Here is a 14,994-nt window from a genome sequence, read left to right as displayed (position 1 = left end):
CTTGGAGATAGAATGGTTTTTGTCTAATCAGGAACCTGTCACAATTTCCTTTCATAGAGGATTTCATAAGAGATTTTTTTTCTATTTCTATCACGTTTAATTTTCCAAATATATTTTAAAAACTGGTTGAGTAATTATTACTTTTACCTTCAGAAGATATGTATGTTTAAGTGGCATTTAACTATTATAAGTTGTTTTGACAACTGAAAATTGTCAATACTGAGTTATTTATTTTAAAATAAATTTTACTAGTTTAATAAATAGTATAGTAAGACTTATTTCTTATTTTGATTTTAAAAGATAAGATAAAATTGTTGTCATGTTTAGTTCTTTATAGATAGATAGACGATAGATAGATGGATGTATAGATAGATAGATAGAAATTTAAATTTTATTCATATGCATGTGTGTTTGTGTACATGTTTTATGTGTGTGGGTTCCTACAGAGGCCAGGATTGGGTTTCAGATGCCATGAAGCTGAAGTAGAGGCAGCTCTGAGATTCCTGACATGTGTTCTGTAAAATGAAGCTAGATCCTCTGGAATATTAGCAAGTGCTCTTAATCTATAAGCCAACTGCCCAATCCCTCCAGGTCCCACTCAGTCTTAGACAGATTATATGGTGTAAAATAAAATTTTTGAGCATATATTACACAACTTATTAACTCATATTATGTTGATAGTTAAGAAATAGTTGTCCTCCCTATTATATCTTTGATCTTGCCATTTGTATGGTTTTGTGCTTAATGGATTTGGTCCATTGCCTAAGTGTCGAATATATGACAATCTAACACTTCATAGTTTTCCCTTTTGATTGTTTCAATGGCTGTGTAAGGTTCAATAATATACTCCATTTCTCTTATATTAATTTTGACTTGTGTACTTCTATCTATTAATCTTTTCACTGGATTTACCTAGTAATTTGCTCTCTAACTTGCATTTTTTGTGTTTCTCAATGAATCTGGAGCTTGCTAATTTTTATTAAATTAGCTGTGACTCTCAGGTGTCCTCCTCTCTGCCTTCACACTGATGCCACATTCAGTTTTTACTATGGATGCTGTGTTTCTGAATTCAGGTCCGGACCCTCAATTGGTAAGCATTTTACTATTTTACTGACTCATCTTTCAATTTGTAGTCCCCAAAGAAGGAGCTAGAGAAAGTACCCAAGGAGCTGAAGGGATTTGCAGTCCCATAGGAGGAAGAACAAGATGAACTAACCAGTAGCTCCAGAGCTCCCTGGGACTAAACCACCAACCAAAGAAAACACATGGAGGGACTCATGGCTCTAGCTGCACATGTAGCAGAGGATGGCCTAGTCAGTTATCAATGGGAGGAGAGGCCCTTGTTCCTGTAAGGTTCTCTGCCCCAGTATAGGGGACTGCCAGGGCAAGAAAGTAGAGTGGGAGGGTTGGTGAGCAGGGGGGTAGGAGGGGATAGGAGGCTCTCAGAGGGGAAACTAGGAAAGGGGATAACATTTGAAATGTAAATAAAGAAAATATCTAATAATAAATACAAAATAAATTTAAAAATAAGTTATATTAAAGATCGTAATATAACTACAACATTTCTCCCTTCCCTTTCCACTCTCTAAATACTTGCACAGATCTTCTCATTCTCATTCTAATTCATTGCCTTTTTCATTTATTGTTATTGCAAACATATACATATATGTTACTGAATATAACTTGGTCAGATTATATAACAGTACTTGCATGTGTGTGTTCAGGGCTGATCATTTTGTATTAAAACCCCAATTGGTGTGCTCTTCCCAGAGGATGATAATTTTTCCTATTCTCAGCATTACTTAGTTTCTCTTAGTATTTTGTGTATGTTTGAGACCCTTGTCTGTTTTTCAAGTCCACTTTGGTACATCTGTTATTGCCATCCTTCTTCAGCTCATCTTTAGGCAATTATGTTGTTAAGAATTTATTACTGTAACTTCTAATATTAATAGGAAACATAGTCTCACAACGAACTCTGGCTGTTCTTCAATATTTCTACCTCTTCTTTTGTTATGTTCTCTGAGACTTAGGTTTGTGAGAATTTTGTAGATGTATATGTTGGGAATGGGCCCCAATGCTCTTCATTAAGGATTGGTGTAGTTTTCTGTAGTAGTCTTCTCTGTTGCAAAGAGAAGTTTCCTTGATGAGGAGTGAGGACTATATTTATCTGTTGGTATAAGAACAAATATTGAGAAGAAATTAAGAAAGAAATTAAAAAAAAAAACTTCCTTAAACAAAATGAAAAAGAACACAAAATACAACAAAACTGCAGGGACACATTGAAAGCAAATTGAACAAGTGACACTTATAACTCTAAGTATGTACATTGCAAAAGCTGAAAAAAAAAAAGCCACACAAATAAATGGCTTAATGACGCAACTCAAAAGGTTGAAGAAACAAATCAAATCTAAACCTGCAGCAAGAAATAATTAAAATCAACCAAAAGTCAATGAAATAGGAGAAGAAAATTAATAAAAAGGATCAACAATCTAGGAGCTGATTATTTGAAAAGATATATAAGACTGACAGACTTTAGCCCATCTAACAAGACCCAAATTATCAGACTCACTTTTAATACTCATTTTCTTTATTGCTAGTATATTTAGTTTCTCCTGTATTAGTTTCTCTACTGTACTTACTTTGTGTTATAATAGAAAGAACATAATTTGTCTTCTATTTCATATGTTTTATTGGTTTTTCACCCATGTACTGGCTAATAGAAGACAACCAAACAGCAATGTATAGTAGCTCATGTACACATGAGAAATATATAAAGACCTAAATAAATCCCCATGGTGGATCTTAGAGAGGGAGTTTCAACTTCAGCCTTAATCATAATTATGTAACAAAGAGAAGTGTATGTTGAATGGCTGACTGAGAAAATTATCAGGAAAATCAGAGAAAAGATGAATGAAGTTTGCTATGCTGATTTTCATTTTATGTCTTTTCCATATATTAAGATTAAACAGAATGTATTTGAAAATATACAGAGAACAAAATCCATGACTCATCAAGTTTTCAGGTTTCTGAGATAAGAAGAAGCTCTGTACTCGTGGCATGCTGTGGATCGCTTGATGAAAGATTGTCAATAATCACTACAACTACACAGTATTCAAGAGGGTGTAGGGGTTCCAACCAGGAGCAGTACCTTGAAGAATCAGAGCAAAGAGCAAGCTGTGATGAGGATAGCAGAAACAGCAGAGCTCTTTCTCTAGTATTCCATGAATCCTTTTGCCATGGATCCCTGGTACAGCATGTCTCTGAAGGCTGGAGGCAGTCGAAGGGACAAATTCCCTTCTGCAACCAATGTGTAGAATCATGGAGGTTGAAACAGAAAAGACTTCTGCTGCAAGTCATTGATGGAGTCCTGGGATAGAGCTAGCTGCCTACTGAGGAGAGTTGTCTCATATGTTGGAGACCTCTAACAAATCTATCCTAAGGGATTCTTGAAGGTGTGTTTTCTTCTCTTTTAACTATTTCAAGTTCTGTTGTGGTTCTAATGGCTAAAGTCCTAGGACAACTGTATTTATGGGATACCAGTTAGGTCCCCAGTGGCTGAATGTGGGTATGCACATAAGGAGATAATTTCAAGCAGTCAAGGAAGAGCTACAAAATTTATTGAAGGGAACATCCCTGATTTATTGAAATTTAGAAACGTTCTCTCCTAAAGTTTCTAAAGGGTCACAATTGTTCCTTGCCAGTACCTAGTTTGCCATTTCACCATTTCTATGCTCTAACTATCAATTCTTTAGCAGGAGTTTCCACCCTGTGTGTGTGTGTGTGTGTGTGTGTGTGTGTGTGTGAAGGATATTTCTTTTAGTATCAATTATATGTGATGCATTAACAATTAGCAGCAGACAAGTTATTGTAGTTTCTTTCCTTTGAGGCATAAGCCTTGTAGTTGTAAGAACATTTCATATTAGGGCTACAACCTACCCCAACAATACAAAACTAGAGTGATATATCTGTACAAAGATGTATGTGTCATCCTGATTGGTAAGAACCAACCATAACTGAACATGGCTCAGTGGTTAAAAGTACTCGATTCTCTTGCAGAGGGTCCTTGATTGGTTCACAGTACCTATATGGCACCTAGAAACCATCTGTAACTCCAGTTCCAGAGGATTAGATGCTCTTATATGGCCTCTGAGGACAACAGGCATACACATAGGTCACACAAATACATGCAAGCAAATATATACATAAAATAAAATTGAGTTTTAAAAAATGAGAGGCAATAACAGTGACACCACCATCTTTACCCATCTGAAATCACATGAAAATTGTCCCTTTTGTGCTATCCAGGTGAATGCTATGCTCAGCAGGTATGCCTGCTTCTGTTTAGTCACTGAGACTCCATGATATTTCCATTCTTGGGTATCATAATTCCCAGGTTCCACTTATCTGAGCCTCACTGATGAGAAGAAACAGAATATAGAGTGTGTTCAGGTGCTGCACTACAATATAGCATTGCTTCAACCATCTTTCATTGAAAGAGCTTCTGAACATGGCTATTCTTTATTCCAGAGAAGGTAGGAAGGGGTCAGCTAATTTTATAGGTTCAAAATTTAATAGAATTTGTTCTCTAGCATTCTCATTTTATTCTGAGTTAGCAAAATAAAATTGGTGGGAAAAGAGGAAAAGTCTGTGTGGAAGATTATTGGAATGAAGGAGCTTTAAGAAATATGCAGCAATCCAAACTAGTTCTAGAATGAAGTACAGGTCAGCAGAATTTGGACCAGTCTTGGGCACAGAGATTGGCCCCTTTACATATTAATTTTTATTGCCACAATCCTCCTACATATACCCCTTAGGAGATAGCAACTGCTCAAATCTCTTAAGTAGCCAGAAGTAAAATAAACTCTCTAAGACAGGATACCTTGTGCAGGACCAATCAGGGAGGAAAGGAAGTCAAATTGAAGTGAGCCTCCTTCTCCAACCTATAAAATATAGGACACAGGGACATTAGGATAGAGTTTCAATCTGGGATCCTCTCATCCCCTTGATGAGAGCTGTCTTTCTGTTCTAATAGTTTGTCTGTTCTATTCTTTATTATCTGTGGCCAGTGCTTCCCATTTCCATGTCAGCTGTCTATCTGTAACTTACTGTCACTCTCAGCTCTTCCCAGTTTCTCTGTTTTTACTTTGTGTCTGGACCTTCAAGATCTCTACTTTCTGACTTCAATGGCATTCATTTTGCTTTTTGCATATTAGATCTGTCACTTACTTTCTGTTAGTTACCCTTTTGGACTCTGCTTCATATATATAGCTCTCAGTCAGTAGTTCCTGCATTCAGTCTCCACCTGTCACTTCACTCTCTTGCACTAGTGGCTCTTATTTACAAGGTATAGCACTTTTGTCCATCTCATGGACTAGACTGGACTGTACCCATGGAATCCATGTAACAGTAATACCAAGTTTAATGCCAAGGTTTCACTCTCATGATCTCTAAAGAACTGTTGATGGAGTGGAGTTGTCAGCTAAAAGCCTGCTTTAGTATATGTGATATGAAAGACAGAATGTTTTACAGTTAATTTACAGCTCCAATGAAGAGATGCTACACTTAGATATCTTTCCCTACTCTGTGAAAGCCTGTTCAGTAGTGGAAGAACATTTGCTTTTTCCTAATGTTCCTACAGATTCTACATCATGGTACCTATTCCATATTGAAGCAGTGATGTAGCTAGCTAAACTGATCATTTAAAAAAATGCTTTTGTCAACCACAGGTAGACAGATCTCTAGTTTTGATTCAAAGATGAGAGAGTGTCTCCTTAATGCAAAGGCATGCCTCTTTTCTAAATGTATTGTAGCTTCTCTCTCAAGTATGTGACACTTAGGAACTTCACTTTCTTGTCCTCTGATTCCTAATGGCCTTTTGTCTCTGAGTTTTGCAAGGAAAAAAAAGGCTGCTTATGGCACTGTACTCCTTACAGACATAACTCTAGGGACAATAGCTTTGAATAATGAGTAATTGCGTAGCTCAGCTCTAGCTATAGCTTTACACAAAATTGCTTGCCTAATTTCACTTGGTTTTATGAACTGATATATATAGTAAACAGTTGAAACCAACCGAAAATGATAGTTTATTCATACTACATTTCTACCCATTATTTTGATCACATTGACATTCCTTGAAAACTTGTTTTTCCCATATTGATCTTAGGTAGATAAGCAGTCTTCTCAAATATGTATGAAGTGAATTTTTCAAGCACTGATTAATGAAATAATATTTCTACATGTGAAAAATTCCTTTTCATTTTAAAATTGGTCCTAAGAATTCTGTAATCACAGCAAGAATAGTTAAAATATACAACAACAACAACAACAACAACAACAAAAAGAATTCAATATTTGGTTGAGTATATGGATCCTCTTTTTAGTCCTACAAGATAATTTGTCACACTAAATGCAGGTTGTAGTGTTCTGACAGCCAAGGTTATGGAAAAGTGATAGCTTTAAGGATTCACACTCACCGGAGACAGTAGATGTGATAATTAGCACATAAACAGTCAAAGCAATTGCTGTCAGCTGGGAGGGAGGTCTGTGTTCACATTCTCATAGAAAGATTTTCTTCTTGCTATTATACAAACTAGTTGTGTGCAGACAGAGCAGACACTGTAAATAGCAGAATCAGAAGCCTTCAATGGCTGAGGTGCTGAAGCAAATCCTGCTTCAAATGCAATCTCAGTTGATTCCACATTTAAAAGTATCATTCACTTCAGAGATTCTTTGATCAAATTTTAGGAAGATGCAACCTCTATTTCCATTTAACTTGAAAGTGATTCTTACCCTCTGTTCACATAACAGTCTTCTGAGTGAGCGTGTTTGCCATGAACAAAGACTGGGCTCATTGTCTAATTCACTGATGTATGGAGTATTGTACATTTTAAAATCAATATTCTCTAAAGTTCAAATTCTTCACTTACTGATGTGTGCAAATGCTTTAACACAAAAATAACTTCAATCGCCTTCTCATCATCATGATTCCAGTGATAAACTAAGAACCTCTCATTTAAAACCATCTTCAGTTCTGGGTAAATATCACTTTCATATGACCTGCAGCACTTTCAGATTCTTTGTGTGAATCCACTCACTGGCCTTTTATTATTCTCCACATAAATACCCCAAATGCATGAAAGAACAAACTTGCCTCCAATTAACTCCAGCACCAGATTTTGTGAATGTCAAAGGCAAAAAAGCGGGCTATAACTATAAATACTATGTATTATTTTGGTAGGAGTACATCTACAGTCATCAAATAAAAGTTAACTCATGAATTAATGAGTTGAGTTCATGGAGTCTTCTAATTTGAGCATAACTTGAGACATAACTGTAAAAGAATAGTTTATATTCATAATATTTCAGTAGCATTTTCTCATAGGCTGATCCTATTATTAGTGTTTTCCAGAATTGTAAAGTAAGGAGAAGTGATTATTTGTTTTGGATTTACAGATTACAGAGGTATGAAACCACCAGACTCCTTACCTCTCTGGAAAGCCCAATAAAACTGAACATAATAGAAACAATTCTAGATGGGGAATAAAGTTTCCAGGTTTGAAAACATCAAAATGTCCTGCTCCTGTGGAATTGAGATGCAGTGCTTGTTCTCATTTTATAAACAAGGCAAATGAGCTATCTGATGTTCAGAGTTATATGTTGTTTTTCAAGACTTAATTCTGTAAAAATGGGAGTGGATATTACTTTGCTTGTATTGTACAAAACTACTTAGATTTTACTGTAACTAGGCTATGTTATTTATGAACTTAATTGGATCCTGATATGTTAGTGGGCATTGGAGAAAGTGAGAGTATTTGTATAGCTACTTATCTATATCTGAAACATGTTTACCTCTTGCAGTGAATCTAGTATTCTAAAGATACAAGAATTACAAGGTTTAAGAAATCCTTCCCTTATACTTAGTAAACAACTCCAGTAAACCCCATAATTCACTAATACAGATTTGCATAAAAGTATTTAATTGCTCTGTACTCTTTCTCGTTGACTAGACCTTTTCCCCATATCCTCTGGAAAAGTTAGCACATTTGGCACCTGAACAGAGAATGACAAAAGTCAATGTGAGTAGGGTATATATGTCAGCAAGGGCTCTGCAGTTGAGACACGTAACTGAGGCTGACCTATGTGAGGGTAGACTATCCATGAATGGGGGAGGCAATCTGACATGTTTACCATTACCATTGTTGTGGTTCCTGTGTGCTTCCTTAGTGTAATAGTATTTTCAAGCTCCCTGTGATAGGTTATGAAACCAAGTTTGAGCTATATAAAAAAGTTGTGCTGGTGAGAGAAATCCCAGGGTATTTTTCTGTGGTGAGTGGGCTCTGATGTGTGACTTTAGGAACACATCAAATAACCCCTGAAGTACTAGGATATATTTTGCAGTCCTTGAAATTACCATGATGGGATGGCGTTATAGTTGCATGGCCACTATGAAACATAAGACAAGTGAGGCAGAAATGGTAGCCCAGCAGAACCTGCTTGTTTAAGGAGGGAATTAGGATGGATAAAGGGCAAGTCATTAATATTCATGGCAATAGCCATTAATTTGTTACATAAGTTGAGAGGTGGAGTTTCTGGCTTGCCATGCTTTTATGGCTGTGACACCGAAGTGAAACAGTACAAATTAAGCCTCTGCTAACTGACTTTTCTTGGGACTCAAAAATCTTTAATCCCATGAGAAGTATTGCAGTGTGGAAAGGAAAAGAAATAAAAGATACTCCTTAGATCTGACTTTCAGTGTACAGGAAGAGGAAATTCATAATTCGACATAAAAAATAGATTAATAGTAATCTGATACAAGAAACTATGATATTAATGGAGAGATACCTGAACTGTTTGAATTAGGCAGACATTGAAGAAAGAGCATCTCACATCCTGACTCCAGGGGCTGTGGAACCCAGTAGAAAGTGGTTTCAGTCTGAGTGATGTGGAAATAGACAAGTTGAATCATGTAGCTATTCATACATTCTTGAGACAAAACCTGTATAATATGAAGCAATATGGTAGAAATCAGTTCTTCATGGACTTGTTTGTATTAGCCATTAGGGACACTAGGTGGTTTCTAACTCAGATGCACATGCAGATGGAAGATAATAAAGGGAGAGAGAGAGAGAGAGAGAGAGAGAGAGAGAGAGAGAGAGAGAGAGAGAGAGAGAGAGAGAGAGAGAGAGAGAGAGAGAGAGAGAGAGAGAGAGAGAGACTAGGTCGCTTGTGTCAAGCTGAAATTCCCAGGACCAAAAAAAAAAAAAAAAAAAAAAAATCAACAAGAAGACAAATGCTTGCCTAGTGAGATTCTGGGAACTATAAAAGCCTTTGCAATAGTTTACAAGAGATTTTGCTTGTTCTACAGAAGGGCAGCTATTACTACAAAGTATATAATATAAAGAATACTAGAGGAAATTATTTATCAAACTCAGAACCGTTTTAGCAGCCCTATGTAGCCAGTGAAGGAGACAAGCTACAGCATTGCTTCAGAAACCTTCAAGATAAGACACATGCTCTATGGCAGCCTTTATTATTGCCAACCCTTCCAAAAATATAAAGGGCAGGAAGTGCAATGTCCACCCAGCAGCAGCAGCACCCCGGGATAAAGAGGATAAAGCATGTTTGTGAATTATGGGTGGCTAGATAAGATAATGTCTTCATACTATTGTACTCAATATTGCTATTTTGACAAAAAAAAAATTACAAGTGATTGTTTCCTTTCATGCTGCATCTGACCATGATAATGTTTTATTTCAGTAGCTAGCCATCTAAACCAGTTTTCACTTGCTTAACGTTGACAGGGGAGGGCCTTTAGAGATGATTATGCCCACACTATGTTTAAAAAAAAAAAAAAAGGCTTGATTTCTTTCTGTACCTGTAGCTGATCCTGTGCCATGGCTCAAACAGCATCAGGAGAGAGCTGATCTCCCAGGAATGCTGATAAGCCTGTGAGCACAGGTAAGTCAACCACTTCTGCTCAAATTCCTGGCCCAAGAGAGACATGCTTAGAGCCATCAGGACAGAGGAACCAAGGAGCTGCTGGGACAGGATACTTTCTGTTTCCATCTACACCCAGAACTGACTCTGCCACAGTTCTCCATACACAAATTACTTCCAGAGAAAACTGGTCTTTCAGGAGTACTGAAATGGAGGCTTGCAGGAGGGACAAGTCATAGTTGGAGACAGCAAGACCAGCTAACACCACAGATAACTAGATAGCTAGAGGCAAGGGCAAGAACATAAGCAACAGAAACCAAGGCTACTTGGCATCTTCAGAAACCAATTTACCCACCACAGCAGGCCCTGGATACTCCAACGCATCAGAAAAACAAGACTCTAATTTAAAATCATGTCTCATGGTGATGATAAAGGACTTTAAGAAAGACATAAATATTTCCCTTAAAGAAATACAGGAGAGTACAGGCAAACATCTAGAAACTCTTAAAGAGGAAACACAAAAATTCCTTAAAGAATTATAGAAAAACAAAAACAGGTGAAAGAGTTGAACAAAACCTTCCAGGATCTAAAAATGAATTAAAGAAAGAAAGAAAGAAAGAAAGAAAGAAAGAAAGAAAGAAAGAGAAAAGAAAAGAAAAGAAAAGAAAAGAAAAGAAAAGAAAAGAAAAGAAAAGAAAAGAAAAGAAAAGAAAGGGAGACAACCCTGGAGATAGAAAACCTATGAAAGAGATCAGGAGTCATAGATGCAAGCATCACCAACAGAATACAAGTGATAGAAAAGAGAACCTCAGGTGAAGAAGATAGCATAGAAAACATTGACACAACATTCAAAGAAGATGCAAAATGCAAAAAGCTGCTAACCCAAAACATCCAGGAAGTCTTGGACATGATGAGAAGTCCAAACCTAAAGATAACAGGTATAGAAGAGAGCGAAGATTCCCAACTTAAAGGGCCAGTAAATGTCTTCAATAAAATTATAGAAGAAAACTTCCATAAAGAAAAAAATGCCCATAAACCTACAAGAGACCTACAGAACTCAAAATAGTTTGAACCAGAAAAGAAATTCCTCCCATCCCATAATAGACAAAACACCAAATGCAGAAAACAAAGAAAGAATATTAAAAGCAGTAAGGGAAAAAGGTCTAGTAACATAAAGGCAGACCTATCAGAATTACACAAGACTTCTCACCAGAGACTATAACCTAAATGTCAGCCCATGCTACTAAACCCAGCAAAACTCTCAATTACCTTACATGGAGAAACCAAGATATTCCATGACAAAACCAAATTCACACACTATCTTTCCACAAATCCAGCACTACAAAGAATAATAGATGGAAAACACCAAACCAAAGAGAGAAGCTATACCCTAGAAAAAGTAAGAAAGTAATCTTCTTTTAAAAGCCCCAAAGAAGATAGCCACACAAACAGAAAAATAACATCAAAAATAACACAAACAACGATCACTATTCCTTAGTATGTCTTAACATCAATAGACTCAATTCCCTAATAAAAAGACATAGACACACAGACTAGATATGTAAACAGGACCCAGCATTTTGCTACATACAGGAAATGCATCTCAGCATCAAAGATAGATACTACCTCAGAGTAAAGGACTGGAAAACAATTTTCCAAACAAAGGGTCTCAAGAAATAAGCTGGAAATAAGCTGGAGTAGCAATTCTAATATTGGATAAAATTAACTTTCAACCAAAAGTTATCAAAACGGATAAAGAAGGATATTTCATACCCATCAAAGGAAAAATCTATCGGGAATTCTCAATTCTAAACATCTATGCTCCAATGGAAGAGCACACATATTCATAAAAGGATCTTTACTAAAGTTCAAAGCACACATTGCACTTCACAGAACAGTAATGGGAGAGTTCAACATCCCATTACAAGTCATGGAAGCAGAAACTAAACAGAGAACACATTGAAACTAACAGAAGTTAAGGACCAAATGGGTTTAACGGATATCTATGGAACACTTCATCCTAAAACAGATTATACCTTCTGCTGAAGCACCTCATGGTACCTTCACCAAAATTGACCATATAAGCAGTCACAAAACAGGCCTCCACAGATACAAGAAGACTGAAGTAATCCTACACATCCTATCAGATCACCACGGATTTAGGCTGGTCTTCCATAGCAATAAAAAGAACAGAAAGTCCACGTACACAGGGAAGCTGAACAATGTTCTACTTAATGATAACTTGGACAAGGAAGAAATAAAGAAATTAAAGACTTTTTATAATTTAATGAAAATGAAGCCACAGTATCCCCAAACTTATGGGACACAATGAAAGCAGTGCTAAGAGGAAAACTCTAAGTGGCTCCAAAAGGAATCTGGAGAGAGCATATACTACCAGCTTAACAGTATATCTGAAATCTCTAGCACTAAAAGAAGCAAATACATCCAAGAGGAGTAGACTGCAGGAGATAATCAAACTCATTCTGAAAATCAGCCAAATAGAAACAAAAATAATCATACAAAGACTCTATCAAACCAGGAGCTGGTTCTTTGAGAAAATCAACAAGATAGGTGAGCCCTTAGCCAGACAGAGACAGAAGGCACAGAGACAGTACCGAAATTAACAAAATCATAGACAAAAAGGGAGAGATGACAACAGAAACTGAGGAAATACATAAAATCATCAACTTCTTCTACAAAATCTTATACTCATTAAAACTGGAAAATCTGGATGAAATGGATAATTTTCTAGACAGATATCAAATACCTAAGTTAAATCGGGATCACATAAACCATCTAATCAGTCCAATAACCCCTAAAGAAGCAGTCATTAAAAGTCTCTTAACTAATAAAAGCCCAGGACCAGATATGGGTTTAGTTCAGAATTCTATCAGACCTTCAAAGAAGATCTAATACCAATACTCTTCAAACTATTNCACAAANTAGAAACAGAAGGAACACTACCCAATTCATTCTATGAAGCCATAGTTACACTGTGTATTTTCCCTTTGAGATGGAATGGTTTCTGTCTAATCAGGAACCTGCCACAGTTTCCTTTCATAGAGTACTTCATAAGATATTTTTTGTGGCTATTATAGATAAGACTGCTATAAACATAGTGGAGTATGTGTACTTATTACCAGTTGGAGCATCTTCTAGGTCGATGCTCCAGAGAGGTATTGATGAATCCTCCAGTAGTACTATGTCCAACTTTCTGAGGAACCTCCAGAAGGATTTCCACAGTGGTTGTACAAGCTTGCAATTCTACCAACAATGGAAGAGTGTTCCTCTTTCTCCACATCCTTTCCAGCATCTGCTGTCACCTGAATTTTTGATCTTAGACATTCTAACTGGTGGAGTCTCGAGGTTGTTTTCGTTTGCATTTCCCTGATGATTAAAGATGTTGAACATTTTTCCAGGTGTTTCTCAGCCATTTAGTATTCCTCAATTGAGAATTCTTTGTTTAGCTCTGTATGCCATTTTTTATATATATTTTTATTAGATACTTTCTTTATTTACATTTCAAATGCTATCCCTAAAGTCCCCTTTCCTCTCCCCCTGCCCTGCTCCCCTACCCACCCACTCCCACTTCTTGGCCCTGGCATTCTCCTGTACTGGGGCATATAAAGTTTGCAAGACCAAGGGGCCTCTCTTCCCAGTGATGGCCAAATAGGCCATTTTCTGCTACATATGCAGCTAGAGACACGAGCTCTGGGGGTACTGGTTAGTTCATATTGTTGTTGCACCTACAGGGTTGCATCCCCCTACAGCTCCTTGGGTACTTTCTCTAGCTCCCCAATTGTGGGCCCTGTGTTCCATCCAATAGCTGACTGTGAGCCTCCACTTCTGTGTTTGACAGGCACTGGCATAGCCTCACAAGAGACCACTATAGGGTTCCTTCAGCAATATCTTGCTGGCATGTGCAATAGTGTAAGATACAATTCATACACTATTTTTAATGGGATTATTTGAATTTCTGGAGTTTATCTTCTTGAGCTCTTTGTATCTTTGTACATATTGGATATTAGTCCCCTATCAGATTTGGATTGGTAAAAATCACTTCCCAATCTGTTGGTGGCCTTTTTGTCTTGTTGACAGTGTCTTTTGCCTTACAGAAGCTTTGCAATTTTTTTGTTGTTGTTGTTTTGTTTTTTGAGACAGGGTTTCTCTGTGTAGCCCTAGTTGTCCTGGAACTCACTCTGTAGACCAGGCTGTCCTCAAACTCAGAAATCCTCCTGTGTCTGCCTTCCAAGTTCTGGGATCAAAGGTGTGCTCCACCACTGCCCAGCAGCTTTGCAATTTTAAGAGGTCCCATTTGTCAATTCTTGATTTTACAGCAAAACCCATTGCTGTTCTGTTTAGGAATTTTTCCCCTGTGCCCATATCTTCTAGGCTTTTCCCCACTTTCTCCTCTATAAATTTCAGGATCTCTGGTTTTATGTGCAGTTCCTTGATCCACTTAGACTTGATCTTTGTACAAGGAAATAAGAATGGATCAATCCTCATTCTTCTACATGATAACCGTCAGTTGTGCCAGCACCATTTGTTGAAAATGTTGTCATTTTTCCACTGGATGGTTTTACCACCCTTGTCAAAGATCAAATAACAATAAGTGTGTGAATTTATTTCTGGGTCTTCCATTCTATTCCATTGATCTACCTGTCTGTCACTGTACCAGTACCACTCAGATTTTATCTCAATTGTTCTGGAGCGCAGCTTAAGGTCAGGCATGGTGATTCCAGAAGAGGTTTTTATTGTTGAGAATGATTTTTGCTATCCTATGTTTTTCATTATTTCAGATGAGTTTGTAAATTGCCCTTTCTAACTCAGTGAAGAATTGAGTTGGAATTTTGATGGGGATTGCATTGAATCTGTAGATTGCTTTCAACAGGTTAGCCATTTTGAGTATGTTAATCCTACCAATCCATGAGCATGGGTGATCTTTCCATCCTCTGTGATTTTCTTCAATTTCTTTCTTCAGAGACTTGAAGTTCTTATCATATAGATCTTTCACTTCCTTAGTTAGAGTTACAGCAAGGTATTTTATATTATTTGTGA

The sequence above is a fragment of the Mus pahari genome, chromosome 13 (assembly GCF_900095145.1).
Source record: "Mus pahari chromosome 13, PAHARI_EIJ_v1.1, whole genome shotgun sequence".
Lineage (NCBI taxonomy): Eukaryota > Metazoa > Chordata > Mammalia > Rodentia > Muridae > Mus > Mus pahari.
The sequence above is the reverse complement of the archived record's forward strand: the minus strand, read 5'-3'. Positions refer to the sequence as shown.